The sequence below is a fragment of the Chrysemys picta genome, chromosome 8 (assembly GCF_011386835.1).
Source record: "Chrysemys picta bellii isolate R12L10 chromosome 8, ASM1138683v2, whole genome shotgun sequence".
NCBI lineage: Eukaryota > Metazoa > Chordata > Testudines > Emydidae > Chrysemys > Chrysemys picta.
In genome coordinates this window covers 60,922,480-60,941,326 of record NC_088798.1, presented here as the reverse complement: position 1 = coordinate 60,941,326, position 18,847 = coordinate 60,922,480, and the positions used below count along the sequence as shown (strand labels likewise).

At 46.3% G+C, this 18,847-nt stretch overlaps 1 protein-coding gene across 15 annotated transcripts in view; it reads right to left on the bottom strand.

Moving 5' to 3' along the window:
• The window catches only part of RC3H1 (ring finger and CCCH-type domains 1), a 96,471-nt gene extending 81,943 nt beyond the window's left edge, over nt 1-14,528 (bottom strand). For 11 of the 15 annotated variants that reach the window (XM_005304230.5, XM_005304233.5, XM_042851248.2 and 8 more), the window contains exon 1: nt 14,268-14,528. The gene's annotated coding sequence lies outside the window, so the exon portion shown is untranslated. The remainder of the gene's footprint in view (nt 1-14,267) is intronic. The other 4 variants (XM_005304231.5, XM_065555678.1, XM_065555679.1 and 1 more) reach the window with 1 other exon arrangement.
• Between the last annotated feature and the right edge of the window lie 4,319 nt (nt 14,529-18,847).

The following is an 18,847-nucleotide window of genomic DNA, read 5'->3' as shown; positions in this document are numbered from 1 at the left end:
GCTTATGAACGGGTCATAATTTTCCATTTTTACTTATCCATCTTGGGGGGGGGTCCAGCTTATAAACAAACCAGCTTATGATAGAGTATATACGGTAATTTTAAACTGACAATGTGATGCGATTAATAGGCAACATGCCATCTCTGTTGCCTGCAGGGGGTGAAAACATTATCTACAATCTATTACCGGCTAAACCTAGCAGAAAGTAGCAGAGGAAGCATCAGGTAGACTGGCAAACAGCAGGAGAAAGAAGAGATAAGAAAGAGGAGCAGGAACAGAGAGCAATGGAGTAGTGGTCCCCAAACTTTTTCAATCGCGCCGCCCCCTTACCCAGTCCATGCCCACTGCAATAGAGGTAGAGATCAATGGAGTCAGAAAAGTTAACTCATTAGAAATAGCGCTTGTTGTCAAACAAAGAGCACCATCTACAGAAGTGTCAATTCAGGGATTGGAAAAAGGCAGGAGAGAGAGTTATCCACTTCCTAGACACTACAGTGCAAATAAGCAATGGTGACATAACCACCACCCTATACCAGAAACCTAATGACCGCTATACTTACCTACATGCCTCCAGCTTTCATCCAGGACATATCACACATTGTCTACAGCCAAGCTCTAAGATACAACCGCATTTGCTCCAATCCCTCAGACAGAGGCAAACACCTACAGGATCTCTATCAAGCATTCTTAAAACTACAATACCCACCTGGTGAAGTGAAGAAACAGATTGACAGAGCCATAAGGGTACCCAGAAGTCAGCTACTACAGGGCAGGCCCAACAAGGAAAACAACAGAACGCCACTAGCCATCACCTACAGCCCCCTCTCCAGCGCATCATCAAGGATCTACAACTTATACTGAAGGATGATCCCTCACTCTCACAGACCTTGGGAGACAGAGCAGTCATTGCTTACAAACAGCCCCACAACCTGAAGCAAATACTCACCAGCAACTACACACCACACAACAAAAACACTAACCCAGGAATCAATCCCTGCAACAGACCCCGTTGCCAACTCTGTCCGCATATCTATTCAAGTGACACCACCATAGGACCTAATCACATCAGCCACGCCATCAGGGGCTCGTTCACCTGCACATCTACAATGTGATATATGCCATCATGTGCCAGCAATGCCCTTCTGCCATTTACATTGGCCAAACCAGACAGTCTCTACACAAAAGAATAAATGGACACAAATCTGACATCAAGAATTATAACATTCAAAACCCAGTAGGAGAACAGTTCAATCTCCCTGGACACTCAATAACTGACTTAAAAGTGGCAAATCAATCAAAAAACTTCAAAAACAGACTCCAATGAGAAACTGCAGAACTGGAATTCATTTGCAAACTGGACACCATCAAATTAGGCCTGAATAAAGACTAGGAGTGGATGGGTCACTACAAAAACTAATTTCCCCCCACGGATACTCATACCTTCTTGTCAACTGTTTGAAATGAGCCACCGTAATTACACTGAACTCATTAGCACTACAAAAGTGGTTTTTCTTCCCTTGATATTCACCCCTTGTCATCAACTGTTCAGAATAGCCCACTTCCACCTTAACTGAACTGGCTCATTAGCACTGACACCCCCCTCCCCACACACACACACACTTGGTAAGGTAACTCCCATCTTTTCATGTGCTGTGTATTTATACCTGCCTCTGTATTTTCCACTCCATGCATCTAATGAAGTGGGTTTTAGCCCACGAAAGCTTATGCCCAAATAAATGTGTTAGTCTCTAAGGTGCCACAAGGACTCCTTGTTGTTTTCACATATTTTAAAGAGACCATTCAAAGTAGAGGAGCCCGTTAACACTTCCGCAGTGATGCATTCAGCTCATAAAATTTATACCTTTGAATCCCTCATTAAGAGGCCTACTCTTCTACAAAGACTAACTGCTATTCTCCAGGCTGAGTGTGGAAATATTGATCCTGTGCCTATTTACAGAACAAGAATTCAGGGTTTCCTAAATACTGATTTCCCAAAGCAATAGTATTTGCTTTATACGATTTTGTGGAGTCCTGGAGCTATCCCTAGTTTTTAGAAAGGGGACATTCCTTCTTGCTATAAACAGCACAGAGAACAGCTGCTTTAAAAAAAAATAGAAAAAACAACATCACATGCAATCCCTTAACAAGAAGCAACACATTGCAAATGAGAGAAGTTTTACAACAAAATAAACCAGTTTTAAACGCATCTCTTCCCCAAGTACTCTACACTTTACCCCAGGTAAGGCAATGGAAACAACAGGAGTGGCCAACCTGTGGCTCCAGAGCCACATGCAGCTCTTCAGAAGTTAATATGCGGCTCCTTGGATAAGCACCGACTCCAGGGCTGGAGCTACAATGTGCCGGGGGGTGCTCATTGCTCAACCCCTGGCTCTGCCACAGGCCCTGCCCCCACTCCACCTCTTCCCACCCTCTCCCCTGAGCCTGCCACGCCCTCGCTCCTCCCACTCACCCTTCGAGCTCCTGCATGCCAAGAAACAGCTGATCCGGAGGTGTGGGGAAGCGCTGATCAGCGGGGCTGCTGGTGGGCAGAAGGCATTGGGAGCCGGGGGAGCTTATGGTGGGGCTGCTGACGTATTACTGTGGCTCTTTGGCAATGTACATTGGTAAATTCTGGCTCCTGCTCAGGCTCAGGTTGGCCACCCCTGGGAAAGAGGATTCAATTTCCTATTCCTCAACATTCACATTTTCTCCTAAGCAAGCACTTCTACTTAAGTTTTATAAGGGTATCCAGAATTTAGCCTTTACTAAGTTAGAAAATTCTTGAACTCTTTTCTTCCTTTACATATACCCTGTATTACTTGTCATTGTTGGGGGAAGGGGAAAGGCACTATGCTACTCTTGTTCAAATTATTATTCAGTCAATATATCACTGAAGAAGTAAAATGAATCTAAATGAGCAAGGAACATTTTCTTCTCTATATTTTTGAAGTATTGGGCTCAAGTTAAAGCTTCAGCTGCCCTAAGACCCTTTAATTTACTGATTCTTGATTTATAGTGGTGCACATCTACTTTGTTTCTCCCTCCATACATCCTCTAATTTATATACAAATTTAAGGTATCCCAGTGACAGCTCATGCCTTTCCAGAACACTGATTTCAGCAAAACTCCAACTTGTGAAAACCAAGAAATACAGCATTAAGGTAAACGCCCATGCAACCTTGACTCTGCCCTCTATAAGCAAATTTCATCTTCAAGAACAGCAATGCTTCCTCTGCAGCACTCCCAGGTACTACCTCTCCAACTTGCATTGATTTTTGTGACCATAAAGGACAGTGCACGTTTTCACATAACATGTCTTGTTTGTCCTTCAAGTTCAAAGATGACCATGACATCAGTGGTTGGTTTAGTTTCTGTGAACACTTGAGTGGCTGATCAGGCCAATTTGAGCTTTGAACGGTCTGTGACACACTGAACAAGAGATGCCACTATATGTTATTTGATTAACAGTAAACATGCTGCTGTTATGCGATTTAGGTCTACACTAGCAAACAAAGATCGTTCATGTAGCCACTCTATGCTGATGGGAGAGAGCTCTCTTATCAACATAAAAAAAACCCATCTAAACAAGTGGCAATAGCTATGTCAGCAGGAGAGCTGCACACACAAGCATTTATGCTAGCAAAATTTATGTCCCTCAGGGGCATGGCCAGATAACTCTCCCGTGGGTCCGGGGCTATTAGATTTTGTGGGGGCCCGGGACAGAAAAGTCTTTTTCCTAATTTAAAACAAAATGATCACAATTATTGCATCGAGGCTATTAACGCTATACTAAACTTGCCTTTTAATTAACATAAAGCTGTTCTGTGGTTACATTTAAGTCTTAAAACATATAGTTAATTCAAAATACCCTACTTTTTACCTTAGAACAGCTGTTATATTAGTTTCTTTCTGAGAGGGAGTTTGGGTGCAGGAAGGGGTTCCAGGCTGGGGCAGAGCGTTGGGATACAGGAGAGGGTGAGGGCTCTGGGATGGAGTTCAGTGCAGGAGGGGATTCTGACCTGGGGCAGGGAGTTGGGGTGCAGGAGGGGGTGCAAGGTGCAGGCTCTGGCTGGAAGGCGCTTACAACAACAGGTGGCTCCCGGTGGTGCAGCAGGGCTTAGGTAAGCTGTCTGCCTGCATGCTGTGGCCACATGCCGCTCCCGGAATCAGCCGGTTGCTGGCACGTCTCTGTGCACCCCTGGGGAGAGGGGGACAGTATGTCTCCATGCGCTGCCCCCGGCTGCAAGCGCTGCCCCCACAGCTCCAAGGACAGTGCTGGGGACAGGAGCAGCACGCGGAGCCGCCTCCCCCCCCCCCCCACACCCCTGCCAGGTGCCGTAGAGACGTGCCAGCAGCTGGCCACTTCCAGGAGCAGTGTGCGGCCACCGCATGCAGGCAGCCTGCCTGAGCAGGGCCCCCCTTAGCCCGGGGCTGCAGCCCCTAAAGCCCGTGTGTTAATCCAGCCCAGCTTGGGGGGGGGGGGGGGGGTGTTTTTTCACCCCATCTGCCACAAGCAACATTACACTGCCACTTAATGTTGGCAAAACTTGACATGTCCTTATGCTGCTGGCACTTCTGCTCTGCCTCAGCAGTTCTCCTCTGCTCATATCCTGTAGCTCCAGTATGGATGAGAGGCTTCACCAGGTAGAACAAATGTGTGAGATCTTCCCAGCAGTCTGAGTCCATGTTGAAACACCCCAGGGATAACTTGAGGGAGTCCTTGAAACATTTCTTTCCACTTCTTTGAGAGTGCTTTCCTTCCTTTAGCTCACTGTAAAATATCTTCTTTGGCAGTCGATCCTCTGACATTCTGTTGACATGGCCTGCCCATCTCATATGTGGTATCAGAATATGGAAGTTTGGAATGCCTGGTCATATGAGAACCTAAGTATCTGGAAACTTGTCTTGCCATCTTATCCTGATCAGTTTCCTCAGACAGCCCATGGGGAAGTGATTCAGTTTCATAGCATTGCATCTGTATTTCGTCCAGGTTTCACAAGCATACATCAGAGGTGGCAACACGATGGCTTTGTAGTCCTTCAGTTTTGTTTGTTGACTAATGCCTCTAGGCTCCCACACATTTGCACGTAACCTGCCAAAGGCCACACTCACTTTCGCAATTCTGGCGTTGGTTTCATCATCGATGTGAACGTGACAGTGTATTTCCAAGGTAGGTGAACCTGACGGAAGGATTTGGCCATTCACGGGGATACTAGGTTCTACGTCAGACTTTCCTGGTGCAGACTGGTACATCATTTCTGTCTTCTTGATGTTGAGAGACCAAAGTTGTCACAAGCTGAAGAAAAATAGCTCATACTCCACTGCATGTCAGACTCAGATTTGGCGTTTGGGAAAACAGTCATCAGCAAACCAAAGATCATGAAAGTCACTTCCTGTACCTTTGTCATCACCTGTAGTCTCCTCAAATTGAGGAGCTTTCCAGTAGTCCAATATCTGACGATAAATCTTGGTGTGACAATCACATAAGGCGTCTGTAAGCATGGCAGAGAACATCATACTGAAGAGAGCAGGGGCCAACACACAGCCCTGCTTGACCCCATTGGTGACTGGAAATGGGTCAGATGACTCATTGTCATCCACAATTTCCAAAACATTGCGATGAATTTCCCCGGACAATGTACTCCGCATGCAAAATCCCTACAAGAGGTAGTCTCCAGCTGCGCAGGAATTGTCTGGTCTTGTAGAATTAGCTCATGTGAGTACATATAGTACCTCTGTTGATGCTTCTAATCTCCAAATACCCTTTCTGCATCCTAAATTATGCCCCCAACACTCTTGGAAATGGTAGCCTGGACAATGAATCTCTACACATCAAGATAACCACTTCACAAACTAAACTACTGTTCAATACATCTTAAAAGCACATATTGCAGGATTTGCCACACTATATCAGACCAGTAGTCCATCACATTATGCCAGTAGCCAGTACCTGATGGTTGAGTGGAAAGTACAAGATCATCCAGCAACCGTGCAATGTTGCACATGCCAGGGATGAAAAAAAATTCCTACTGGACTCCTTGAAGGAGAACAGCTTGTTCGTGCAACAGGAACATGTAATTGTCAATCTTTTTGTATCTGACAGTTCAGTGAACCCACCCCAACTGCAGTTATTGTTGATTCTGCTGGAAGAGACCAAGACTACAGCAGATTCACTATTACCAATGAAGTTCATTAAATTCCACCACTGATAAGTTAGATGGGAGAGGCTCTCTAGGTTGGATCTACAGAAGAGAGGATCTAAACATGGAGCGAAGGCCTGGGGTGAACTTCATTAACAGTACGATGACAAAACCAAACCCCAGGAAAAGAATAGTTTTGATCGCACATTATGTGGGCTGTGTTTTAAAACAGGTTGGAAAAGATGTCTGCTCACATCATGCTATTAAGTGTAAAGATCAACATTATGTGAACACCTAAGAGCTGGTACAATACAAGATGAGTACAAGAGCTAATATGAATGCAACACTTGCATGTGAATGTTTTAACAATTACATTTTCCTATTAACATTTAATGAATTTCTGTCTTCCCTCTTTTCCTCCACCCTCCACTTTCTTCAAAGGAACTATTCCAAAGTGAAAGACTAACAGATTTATTTGGGCATAAGCTTTCGCGCGTAAAAAAAAAAACCAATTCAGTTGCATCTGAAGAAGTGGTTTTTTACCCACAAAAGCTTATGCCCAAATAAATCGGTTAGTCTTTAGGGTGCCACTGGAGTCCTCGTTGTTTTTGTGGATACAGACTAACACGGCTACCCCTCTGATACTATTCCAAAATTTGCATAATTAATTACTACTGAGGAGAAATTCAGAATATTCTGGGACAAGAGAAGTGTGCTTTTCCTTTTCTTGCTTTCATTTTATCCTATTATAATTTGTATTCTATATAGAAAACATAGGAATTGTCATACTGCACCAGACTCTGTAGTCCACCTAATCCTGTTTCCTGTCTGACAGTGGCAGTACCAGGTACTTAACAGGAAGGTGCAAGAATCACAGTAGCCAAATGAAGCTCTCATTCTAATCCCTAATAGTTAGACACTAGTTTAAAATACGAAGCATGAGGTTTTTTTAATCCCTTCCAAAACTCTGAATGCATCAGTGAGAATATTCTTGTCCATATAAGCATCTAATCTCCCTCTGCATGCTAACTAAACTCTTAGCTTCCACAACACCCCAAAAGCCCTTTTGAAAATCTAAATAAACTATGACAACCAGTTTTGCTGTATCCACTACTTTGATGACACTTTCAAAGCTTTTTAAGAGTTTAGTGAGACAACTTTCCATTGCAGAAACCATACAGGTTAGATAGTATATCATATGATGATCTTTCAGGAGGTTTTACGGTTCTGTTTTTAATGATCATTTCAACCAATTTACCAGGTACAGAAGTAAGTTTTACTATTTTTCTTTCCCTGGATCACCCCTGGGTACAACATTTGTTACCTTTGCTAGAAGTTCAGCCACTTCATACTTAGGAAGTCATGGATATGCACCATCTGGACCTTGCTGAAACTCTTCTAACCCTTCAACCTCAGATAGCACCTCATCTTCATTTTGTCTGAAAGTCCACTTATTAAGATGGTAAGGGTTTTTTTAAGTTCCTTTACGGCAGGATCTAGATTTGAATCCTGGTCCCGCCTTATATACAGCAAAGTTCAAATAAGATGAATTAAAGACAGGATACTAGCCATCATGGTAGGCTGGCGGTAGTTCTGAATTCTTGCATTGGATCTATAAGTCCAGAAGCGGCTCTGGGGCTCTCAGGCCTCGTCTACACCAGAATAAGTTTCAGTGTTGCTGACACTGGTTCAGCTTCACCATGAACAATGTGGCAGTAACAAGCATAATGTTATTGACTTATAGTAATTTGAAGTCAACATTAAACTATTTCACTGATGATCACTTTAAAAGAAACATCCAACCACAATACATCTCGTCTATGCTGCGAAACTGCACTGGTTCTGAAAATCCCAAATAGTAAGTAGCAAGGAAGTCAACATTGCCTAAATTTGAATGGACGGCTCCAGGACAGAGGTGGGCAAACTACGGCCTATGGGCCGGATCCGGCCCATCAGGGCTTTGGATCCGGCCTGCGAGATTGCCACCCCTTTGGCGCCGCGGGCCTCGCGCCATTCCCGGAAGCGGCCAGCACCACGTCCCTGCAGCCCCTGGGGGTGGGGGGGAGGCAGAGAGCGCCGTGCCCTGCTCTCGCCTGCGGGTACCTCCCCCCGCAGCTCCCATTGGCCAGGAACGGGGAACCACAGCCAATAGCTTTGGGGACGGTACCCGCAGGAAAGGGCAGCGCGCAGAGCCCTCTGCCCCCGCACTCCCCCAGGGATGTGGTGCCGGCTGCTTCCAGGAGCGGCACGGCGCCCAGGGGGCCTATCTTAGCCCCGCTGCATGCCGCTGCCACCCCGGAGCCGCTCAAGGTAAGCGGCGCCAGGCCAGAGACCACACCCTGAGCCTCCTCCCGCACCACAACCCCCTGCCCTGAACCTCCTCCCGCACTCCTCCTGCACCCCAGCCCCTTACCCTGAGCCCCTTCCTGCACACCACACCCCCTCCCACACCCCGCACTCCATCCCACACCCCGAACCCCTTCCCGAGCCTTACATTCATGGCCCTGCATGCAATTTCCCCAGCCAGATGTGGCTCTCGGGCCAAAAAGTTTGCCCACCCCTGCTCCAGGACAATAAGCATTTCAAACATGTTTCAATCAACGAGCCATCCCAGCCACTGAAGGCTGAAAGTTGTATTAATACCCTTCTCTTTAAAAAAATAAAATAAAAAAATAAAAGGCTGTCTCTCAACAAGTTATATGAAACACACCCACCTCCTCAACACCCATTCCCACACACACCTACCGTATGCTCTGTGGAAGGAAGTAAAGCTAGAAGAGAGAGGAATGTTCTCTGTCCAGCACATTGCTTTTCATTTCAACGTAGCAGAGGGTAGACTAAACTTATACAAAATATTTATCTTCTCTAATAATTGCTCCATCTACTTGATGGAATAATTTTCCATCTACTTCATTTTCTCTCACTCAAAAAGAGCTGAACATTTAAAAAATCATTTTTGGTCAAATATGAAGCAAGGAAAATTTCAGCTTGAAGGATAAACTACCGGGGGGAGGGGGGTGTTATGGATGCTGTTCTGCAACTTCAACTATAGGAGGACACAAGCAGTGCCACTAACAGCATGAAACTGCAATGAACAAATGATCATCCAGAATCTTCATTTAAATATCAAAACAAGTTCCTCTCACAGCTAATATATGAGTAACAGGGACATTATTTCCTGAAGCACTGCAACTGATTTCCCAATACAAGGGGGCAGGGGACGGGACAAAACACCTATGCATTTGTAATACCACACTGAAACAGGTTAATGTCTGTAAAACTGTGTGGGCACTAAGACTTCTCCTCAGTTATGTCATTTCACAAGTATAGAAGACATAAGTCATTAATTCCTTTGAAACTACAGTAGTATGAGGTCACTTCAAATTTTACTACACAGGCCACCAATTAAAACAATGGGATTGTGTGCAAAAAATAGTTTGCCCTACCATATTTCTCAAGACATATCATGACCACATTTGCACTAAAAAGGAGCTACACCTGGATCAACTCAAAAGGAGAACAGATCTTATAACTCAACAAGTGTTATTAAACTTTTTTACTGTACAAAAATTATGCATGATCAGTAGCTATTTGTGGATGTCATGACAGTTACCCAACAATCTCCAGACAATGTGCCCTCCATACAGCTAACCTTAAAAGGTCACACAAACTTCAAACAGTGCAGAACGCACTTGCTTACTTACCGTCATTTCACACACAAAGCACATGTTTATGCTCCCTTGACTATACTAGCTTCCAGTTCATTGTCAGGTGCACCTCAAAGTACTGGCTTTGATATACAAGTTTCTTTATGGTTCGGATCCTGTGTATCTTAGGTTAAAGCACAAAAAGAGATGGCTCGAGTATCCCAGTTGATCTCAACTGTTAAAAGACCAACAACCACTTGCTTTGTACATATAGAGAATTTTCTAAACGGAATTTGCTTCCCTCCTCATCTGTCTCCATTGAGAGGGGAAGGTTGCAAGGCCTATCTATTTTCTCAGGCTTTTCTTGAAAGTGGTTTGAAAGGGTGGAAGACCAAAAGAATTTTTATAGAAGGATTATTGTTCATTGACGTTGGTTCACTTGCTGAGTTTTGGTATATGGGGTAGTTATTTTACACGTACCTAACTGACAATAAGAAGAACAGGAGTACTTGTGGCACCTTAGAGACTAACAAATTTATTAGAGCATAAGCTTTCGTGGACTACAGCCCACTTCTTCGGATGCATATAGCTGACAATAGATTTTTTTGTAAAAACAAAAAATTAAGTGTGTTTTTTCCAGATGTTCAAATCTGGAGTGGAGATGCATACATGTTTGTGTGATCAATGGCAATATGGGGGGAAAATTTCTGGTTCTAAACACTAGTCCATCAAACTCAAGCAGGCTGCAGTATACCAGGCCTTGAAGAGCTAGGGGGGGAAAAAACCACACTTATTATGTTCTTATTTGTCCCTCTTCTACTCTGCAGCTACTTAAAATCATGTTTCAACTGATTTCAGTGATGGTGAGAGAGAAAGGTCAAGATTTAAAATAAAGTTTGGTTAAACCACGTATGGGAGCTTCTGGGTGCTTATCACTTTTGGAAAGTCAAGCCACATATTTGGGAGCCTAACTTTAGGCACTTATTTTTTTAAATTTCAGTCATTCTTCATACCATTTGAAAACTGGGATTTGCAAGCTTTTCAGAGAGTGTAAATAAATCAATACCTAGGTCTTATGCTAACTACTGATGGAAAATGCTATAAACAGCTTTACAAAAGTATCATTATCCCTATTTTACACGTAACGCATTTAAAGCATTATTTTGCAGTCATTTGTTTTCTAGATATTAGACAGTAAAATCATGTTGGAATTCACATGGAAAAAATATGGTAATCACAACATGCATAGCTAACAAACAAAAAACTAATTCCTGTTTTCTAATGGCATACAGCACACCTTTTTTGCAATGATGAGTCATGAGATAATGAACCTTAACACTATCAGCTTGTTAATCTAGCAGTGCTTCTCTTGGGCACTTGTCCAGTATCATATTCGTCCGATTGGCAGGATTTGATTTAAATCATTAGTCATCATCACACAACAATTTCACCTGACATAGAAATCAACAAAAAATAATTTATAACAGTCGGCAAATGCAGCTTCCCCCACAGCTAACACCTACAGGGATCTGTTGTCACCAGCCTGGTGACCATGCAGGGAGCACTCTGCAGCCCCACTGTCACCTCCCTGCTTACTCATTCACAGCCAGGTGTACAGGGGCCATCCCCAGGCAGAAGTCATTCATCAGTAGGGTGGCCTTGCGTAGGGCTGGGAGCTCACCATCCTCCTCATGGAGTCTGGACCACAGCCTCCCCTGAACGTTGTTGCCAGGTGTCAGGCCCATTGGCCATGCGGGGAGCCCCCTGAAGTCCCGCTGTCAGCACTACCCTAACACTAACCCCCCTTAATGTCCTGCAACTGTGAAAATTAAATGATTAACAATAGAAAATGCTTAAAAATAAATATTAAACATTACAAAAAATTTTAAAAAAATCAAATTTTGCCAAGCCTGTGTATATAGCAAGTCCCAGATCGGTGAAATTTTCAATCCTTGCCACCATTTTCAGATTCTTCCCAAATATTCAGACATAAGAAAATAAAGCAATTAAGAAAATATATACACCCAAGATTTTGAATTCACCACTACTGAAGAGTACCAGATTGACAGCATTTGCGACAGAAGGTCTCAATCCAGATAGCTGGTAGGTCATAGGCAACAGGAGTTCAAGTTTCTGCAAACTGTCCCATCAATGTTAGTTCAAACCTGCTTTGGAGGGCCATCTTTAAATAATTTAGGTCTTCAGCACTTAACTCTGTTAAACCTTTTAGTTAGCAAAACCGGTACTGGTCTGTGTCATGCAGACACTTACGCTTGGGGAGTGGGCTGAAGCCATCATTAAGGCCAAGTCTACACTACAGACCTATCACAGTATAACTACATCGCTCAGGAGTGTGAAAAATCCACAGCTCTGAGTGACCGAGTTATACAGACCTAGCCCCCCCACAGACAGTGCTATGTCGATGAGAGAGCTTCTCTCATTGACATAACTACCATCTCTCTGGGAGGTGGATTTACACTACACCAGCGCAGCTGCACCAAAGCAACATTTTACATGTAGATCTGCCCTTAGTTTCATGAAACTCAGACATTAGATCATATCTTGCAGTCACTACCAGCCCAGACCAACTTTAAACCAACAATCTAGTACATTTTGTTTTAAATTAAGTTGCTTTTGGTACAAAGAACAAGCAATTCCTCTTCATCCCCATGAATTTTAATGCTGATCAAAGGGGTTTTACTGACAGCAACGGAAATCAGAGTCCATCAAACAAACAGAACACATGTAGCATCAGTGCAAAGGTCCCTCAAAATAACCTGCTAAAGCATCTGCTCTAGAGGAGCCTTTTCTAGGGCAGGAATAATAGGCTGAAACAATTTCAGGAAGGGGGTGGTGGGAGGAGATCATCTCTCTTTGATGCACCCAGCTCTTATTAACTTCAAAGGAAACCAGATGTTCACCTCAATGGGAGAAATGAAACACTGCATTTCTGGATTGATAATTTCTATGCTAATTTCACTGACTGATGAAGATGTGGACCCCAGTCCTGCCAGCACTCAAGCATGTGCATAACTTTATTCATGTGTTAATAGTCTCAGTGAAGTCAATGAGACCATAGTTACCCATACGCTCAGGAATGGGCAGGATGGCTTAAAACAAGATTTATATATCCCTGAAGACCGGGGGTGGGGTGGGGTGGGGGGGGTGGAGGAAGTTTAGTGGAAAAGGTAGCACACTTCCATATGTCACAAATACTAGGCATCACTATAGTATAAACGTAAAAATAGTCCAATTGTCATCTTACAGAGTGATCAAAGGGTAACGTGTCACCAGAAGAGTTAGTGGTGAAAAAGTAGCATTGCTACTGATAGGGGTAAACTAGCTGTTTTAAGATAAACTCATTTTTGCAATTTAGTAATTTGGCCATTTTAAATTTATCAAAATTACATTAAAATAATGGAAGCTCCTTACTAATTAATACAACGTCACCAATACATTTTTTCCATAATTGACTGAAACAAAACAAGTTTTAAAACAACTGTTCAGAAGAAAGAAGTATATGTGGAAAGAATTTAATGAAATACCAGTTTATACAAGAAATATCAGTTTCTCTACTTGTGGGCTCTTAAAATGGCACAGATCTCACTCAATATGGCCTCTGAAGACAAGACATCATTTCTGGTTATTCTTCTTTTCCCCCTCCCCCCCAAACACATAAGGGTAGCTACTCAGTGCTCTGTTTCCTGGCAGGAAATCCTTGCCCCATCTTTTAACTCTGTGTCTAAAGTAATACCAGAGACAAAAACAATGTCAAGTTAGTTGGATCTTTTTAGATTTACATTTCCCAAATGCCAGGCTCTCAGTTTCCAGGCACACAGAGAAACCACTGGCCAACTTACCCTGAATGTTCCCTACAACTCTGATAGGCACCCAAAACAGCATCAAGCTGACTAAGGGAGTGGGGGGGGGGGGGGGGGGAGAGACACACACAGACATGTGTAGATATATTTTAAACAAAGCATTCAATGTGTGTCACATCAGCTCTGCAAATCCACAGTGGGGGCTGAACCCCTTTGAGGGCAGGAACCGACTGCCCATCTGTGCTGTAAAAGGCTACACACCTTTATAACTGGGGCTGGGGACTATATTCTCTCTCATACTTCAGACTCTCCCCGCAACCCAAATAGTGTCTTCTGTCCCCACCCCCCCTAAACCGAGAGCCCCTGGAACTACCACCCCCACTCTTCCTCCAAGGGCAAAGGAAATCTCTTTCTCCCGGCCCCCAGCTTTATAGAACCGGCCTCCTCCAAGAGGGAACAACTCGGAAATGGAGACCGTCCGAAGCCTGAGGCCTAGAGATGGAGGCAGGGACACAGGCTAGAGCCCGCTGCAATGACCCCCTGTCACCTGAGAGCCCTGAGTAAGGCAGGGCCAGCCCCCGACCTCCACTGGGCCAGGCCGGAGAGAGACCACCTCCGCCCCATTGTTCCCCGCACCGAAGCCCAGGACCCGCACTCACCGCACGGCTGGGCTCCCAGCAGCAACAGCTTTTCTCAGCTCCGGGACACGGGGCTGGCCGCCGCCACCACCGCCTCCAGCACCGGCAGCAGAGGCCGCCTGGCCGCCGCCACCTCCTCCCCACGACCGGCTGCTACTGCTGCCTCTGCAGCAGGGGCCATCTTGTGCGTCTGCCGCCTCCCCCCGGGACTGCTCCTCCCTCCCCCGGCCTGCCTGGAGCTTCTTCCCCTTTCTTCCGCCTCCCCTTCCTGCCGCGGGAGCCAGGCACCGCCAAGGGGGAGGAGGAAAGCAGAGTCCCTAGCGGGGGCTACACTGCTCCCCGGCTAGGGACAAACGTTGCTAACTACCCCCACCCCGGCTGCTTGGCTTCCCCCCTCACTTAGCCGCGCCTTCTAGCGCAAGCTTGGCTGTAGCCTTTCACACCCACCCTGGCTGTTCCCCAAACAACAACCAGGCCCTAGCCCTTTCTGGGAAGGAGACACGCAGGTGAAACCGCCTGGCTACTCCCCCTCCTTCTCTAGCAACAACACCCCCACACACGTATTTCCGAAGGGGGAGGGAGATTAATAGGTGCCCTTCCCCCAACGCTTTCTTTCTCCCTCCTCTCCCAAACGTCACCCACGCTTCTGGGCAGGGGATGGAGAAAGATTAATGACTCCCCACCCCTTATACTCAAAGGGAACCTTCCATAAGTGGAGGCTTCAGCCGTTAGTGTTGTTAGGCCTATGCATGCCAAGTGTCCTAGCTTGGGAGTAGGATGACCAGATGCCCCGATTTTATAGGGACAGTCCCAATATTCGGGGCTTTGTCTAATATAGGTGCCTATTACCCCCCACTCCCTGTCCCGATTTTTCACATTTGCTATCTAGTCACCCTACTTGGGAGAAGTGAGTCCTTGGTTCCCTTAGCTACACTGTGACACCTTTTTATACAGCTGTTAAAATAATTTAGAACAAAGGTAAGATATTTCAGGGTCCCCCTAAAGCAGGGGTAGGCAACCTATGGCTTCGGCACGCGAGCTGATTTTCAGTGGCACTGGGCTCTGCATTTTAATTTAATTTTAAATTAAGCTTCTAAACATTTTAAAAACCTTATTTACTTTACATACAACAATAGTTTAGTTATATATTATAAACTTATAGAAAGAGACCTAAAAACGTTAAAATGTATTACTGGCACGCGAAACCTTAAATTAGAGTGAATAAATGAAGACTCGGCACACCACTTCTGAAAGGTTGCCGACCCCTGCCCTAAAGGATTAATTTGTCACATAATACCTAGCATTGCAAGCCTGTTTCTTTGGGGATTTTAAAGTACTTTCCAAGCATTGATGAAGCCTCACCGTATTAATTAGTTAGCAAATGTCCAAAGTTTAGAAGATTTAAACTGCTTTGTGAGAGCTAAATATTATTAACCACACCTCTGTTTTACAGATGCATAAACTGAGACATATAGGTTGTGACTTGTTCAAGGACATACTGGCAATAGAAACCAACAGTCCTTACTGCCCAGTCGTGTGCTATAAATACTAAACAAATCTGGACTTCAGTTCTGCAATTGGCTCTGTGTGATCAGACTAGGGTGACCAGATCACCCAGGTGAAATATCAGGATGCGGGGGGGGGGGGGGGGGGGAAGAGGGGAGGGGGCGGGGCGCAAAAAAAAAAAAAGCTGCCGGAACTCCACGCCCCGCCCCACCAACAGCTTGCCTCCGCTCCTTCTCGGAGACACTCTGCCGTAGCTTGGCCGCCGTGGGCCCGTGCCCGCCCGGCTTGCCCCCCCCCAAACACAAACACACACACACACACCCCTGCACAGACACCGGTCACCCCGCCCCACGCACACACAGAGCCCTGCACAGCTCCACTAGTCACTAGACCAGCCCCTTTCTCAGCTAGCAGCTCTGGTGTCCCCAGACCAAAGCTCCCCAACCCCTGTGCACCCCGTGAGGAAAGCCAGTCCTCCTTTCCGGTTCCCTGGGGCCACTGGACTGTCCGGGACTTGACCCCAAGCTAGATTCGAGTCCAACACACCCAGCAAGCAGCGCCCCGGGCCAACTTCCAGCTGTGGCTGGGCCCGCAGAGCCGGAGGGCGGCGCAGCCCAGCGTGGAAGGTATCTCGGGCTGGGCGGCCTGTGGGGGCAGGTTTGAGAAACCCCTTCCCGGGCTGGGGGCTGCTCCAGTTGCTGGCGTGCAGGGCCAGGCTGGAGGGGGCCGGGCAGCACTGCGCGCAGAGAGCGGCACTACGACGCAGCGTTTGCGGGCCTGGGCTGGGCTCGGCTGCCGGCGGAGGGGCCCTGGGGCAGCTCGAGAGGCAGGCGAGGTCCCAGGAAGACGCGCAGCCGCGGAGGGGCTGAGCTCCTGCCTCGCCTCGGGAACCCCTGGCGTGAAGGCTGAAAACGCGTCTCGCTCGCCCCAGCCCAGGCCAGGCCCCTCCCGCCGCCGCTGCTCACTACCCAGCCCAGTGCGCCTCATCCCTGCGGCGGGACGGGCAGGGGACCAGCTCCCCCACCCGCTGAGGAAGAGGCTCTGCACGCCAGCGGCCAAGCTCTGGTTTCCGGTCCCTCCTCAGTCACCCGCCCCACACGCTGAGCCAGCTGCGGCCAGGGTAGCAGACCGGGCTGGCTGCAGTGTGCCCAGAGAGTGCTTGGGGAAGAGGCGGGGTCAGGGCAGGGATTTGGGGAGGGATCCAATGGGGGAAGGAGGGGGCGGAGTCGGGGCGGGGGGGGCGCAAGCGCCGGAGCGGAGGGCAAAATTGTTTGTTTGTCCAGTGTCCCGGTTGAACATCAGTCGGGACGCGGGACAAACAAGCAAATATCGGGACAGACCCGATAAAATCGGGACGTCTGGTCACCCTAGATCAGACCCCAGTGCCCACATGGAGTTCCATTGACTTCAATAGGGTCTTCAGACCCATTTTCAGGATCAGGGCCTTATACTATTTCATTTCACTCTATCCTTTCAGAAAGTTAATTGAATCACACTGTATTTTAAAAGTGGGTTTAAAACACATCTTTATCCCTCCTTGTCTACAAATTGCTTTCTTACATAGGTGCTTCAGAACTATATTATTATTTACATTATACCACGCATGGACCAGGACCCCAGTGTGCTAGGCACTGATAAACAGAACAAAAAACTACTCTTTGCCCCAAACAGCTTACAATTTAAGTATAAGACAAGAGACAACAGATGGACACAGTTCAACAGGTGCTAATAATTAGGCTTGGCAGGATTAGATTCTTTAATTAGTAAATAGCATTTTCACACACACTGACAAATAAATATTTCCATCAATAACATTCAGAATTTACAGATAGGTAAAGTAAGAAAATGTGGCTTGAGAATTATCCTTAAGGATAATTACTTTGTATATTTTGACATGCAATGTTGACAATTTGCCTTTTTAATGGTTCTAAGCTTTAACCTCATTGTCAACTGTCATTAAATAATTATATGATCCACCTATTATTAATTTCCCACAACTATGAAAATTTAAATTGATATAAATCTAAAAAAAAACACAATTTTCTGCAACTGAAAATTTAAATAAAAATAAAAAATGCTTTCAAATAAGCTAATATTATTCATCAGTTATAAAAAATGAATTTTGCCAAACCTACTAACAATTTTTTTAATTTATTTTGGTCAGTTTATTATAATTTATTTTATGACTGGCCTCTGAGAGAGACGAGTCCCATGCACCTGGACTGATCACCTGCTGTCTAACTTAGGGGAAGGCACCTGGACCTTATAAGACAGCTATAGGTGAGTGTTGACAGTTGCCTTCAGGAAGTAAGAATGCCCCTGCAGGGGGCTGAGTTAGTAGGGAAAGATACAGGGAGGGAAGAGAGTATTTGGTCTTCTCCACAGGCCTTTCCCCCAGTGGTGTTTTCCCTCTGCTGACTCAGGGCCCTGTAGGTGCTTTCTTATTTCCCTGCATGCAAACGCTGACACCCACATACAGCTATTTTCTTCTTTATGAGGCCTTGGCTACACTCGGGACTTCACAGCGAGAGAGAGAGCTCTCGCAGCGCTCTATGTACTCCACGTCTCCGAAGGGAGTAGCTTGCAGCGCTGCGAGCGAGCGTGCAGCACTGCAGGCACTGATTACACTGGTGCTTTACAGCGCTGTACTCGCTGCGCTCAGGGGGGTGTTTTTTCACACCCCTGAGCGCAGCAAGTTGTAGCGCTGTACAGCACCAGTGTAGCCAAGGCCTAAGGCCTAGGTGCCTTTCCTTAAGCCCAATTGGGCAGCAGGTAATCTGTCCAGGGGCACTGGACCCTGCTCCCTCTTAAAGTCCTTATGGGACATTCAGCGTCCCTGAGCTGAATGGTTCTAAAGCAGACGGGGGCAAACTATGGCCCGCGGCCACATCCGGCCCACGGGACTGTCCTGCCCGGCCCCTGAACTCCTGGCCGGGAAGCCTAGTCCCTGGCCCCTCCCCTGCTATCCCCCTTCCCCGCAGCTATGCCGCTCTGCAGGCCACGCTCTGGCCCGTCGCTCCCACTGGGCAGCATGGGGAGCGCAGCTGTCTCTGGCCAGGTGTCGCGGCTGCGAACTCCTGCTGCTGGTAAGGGGG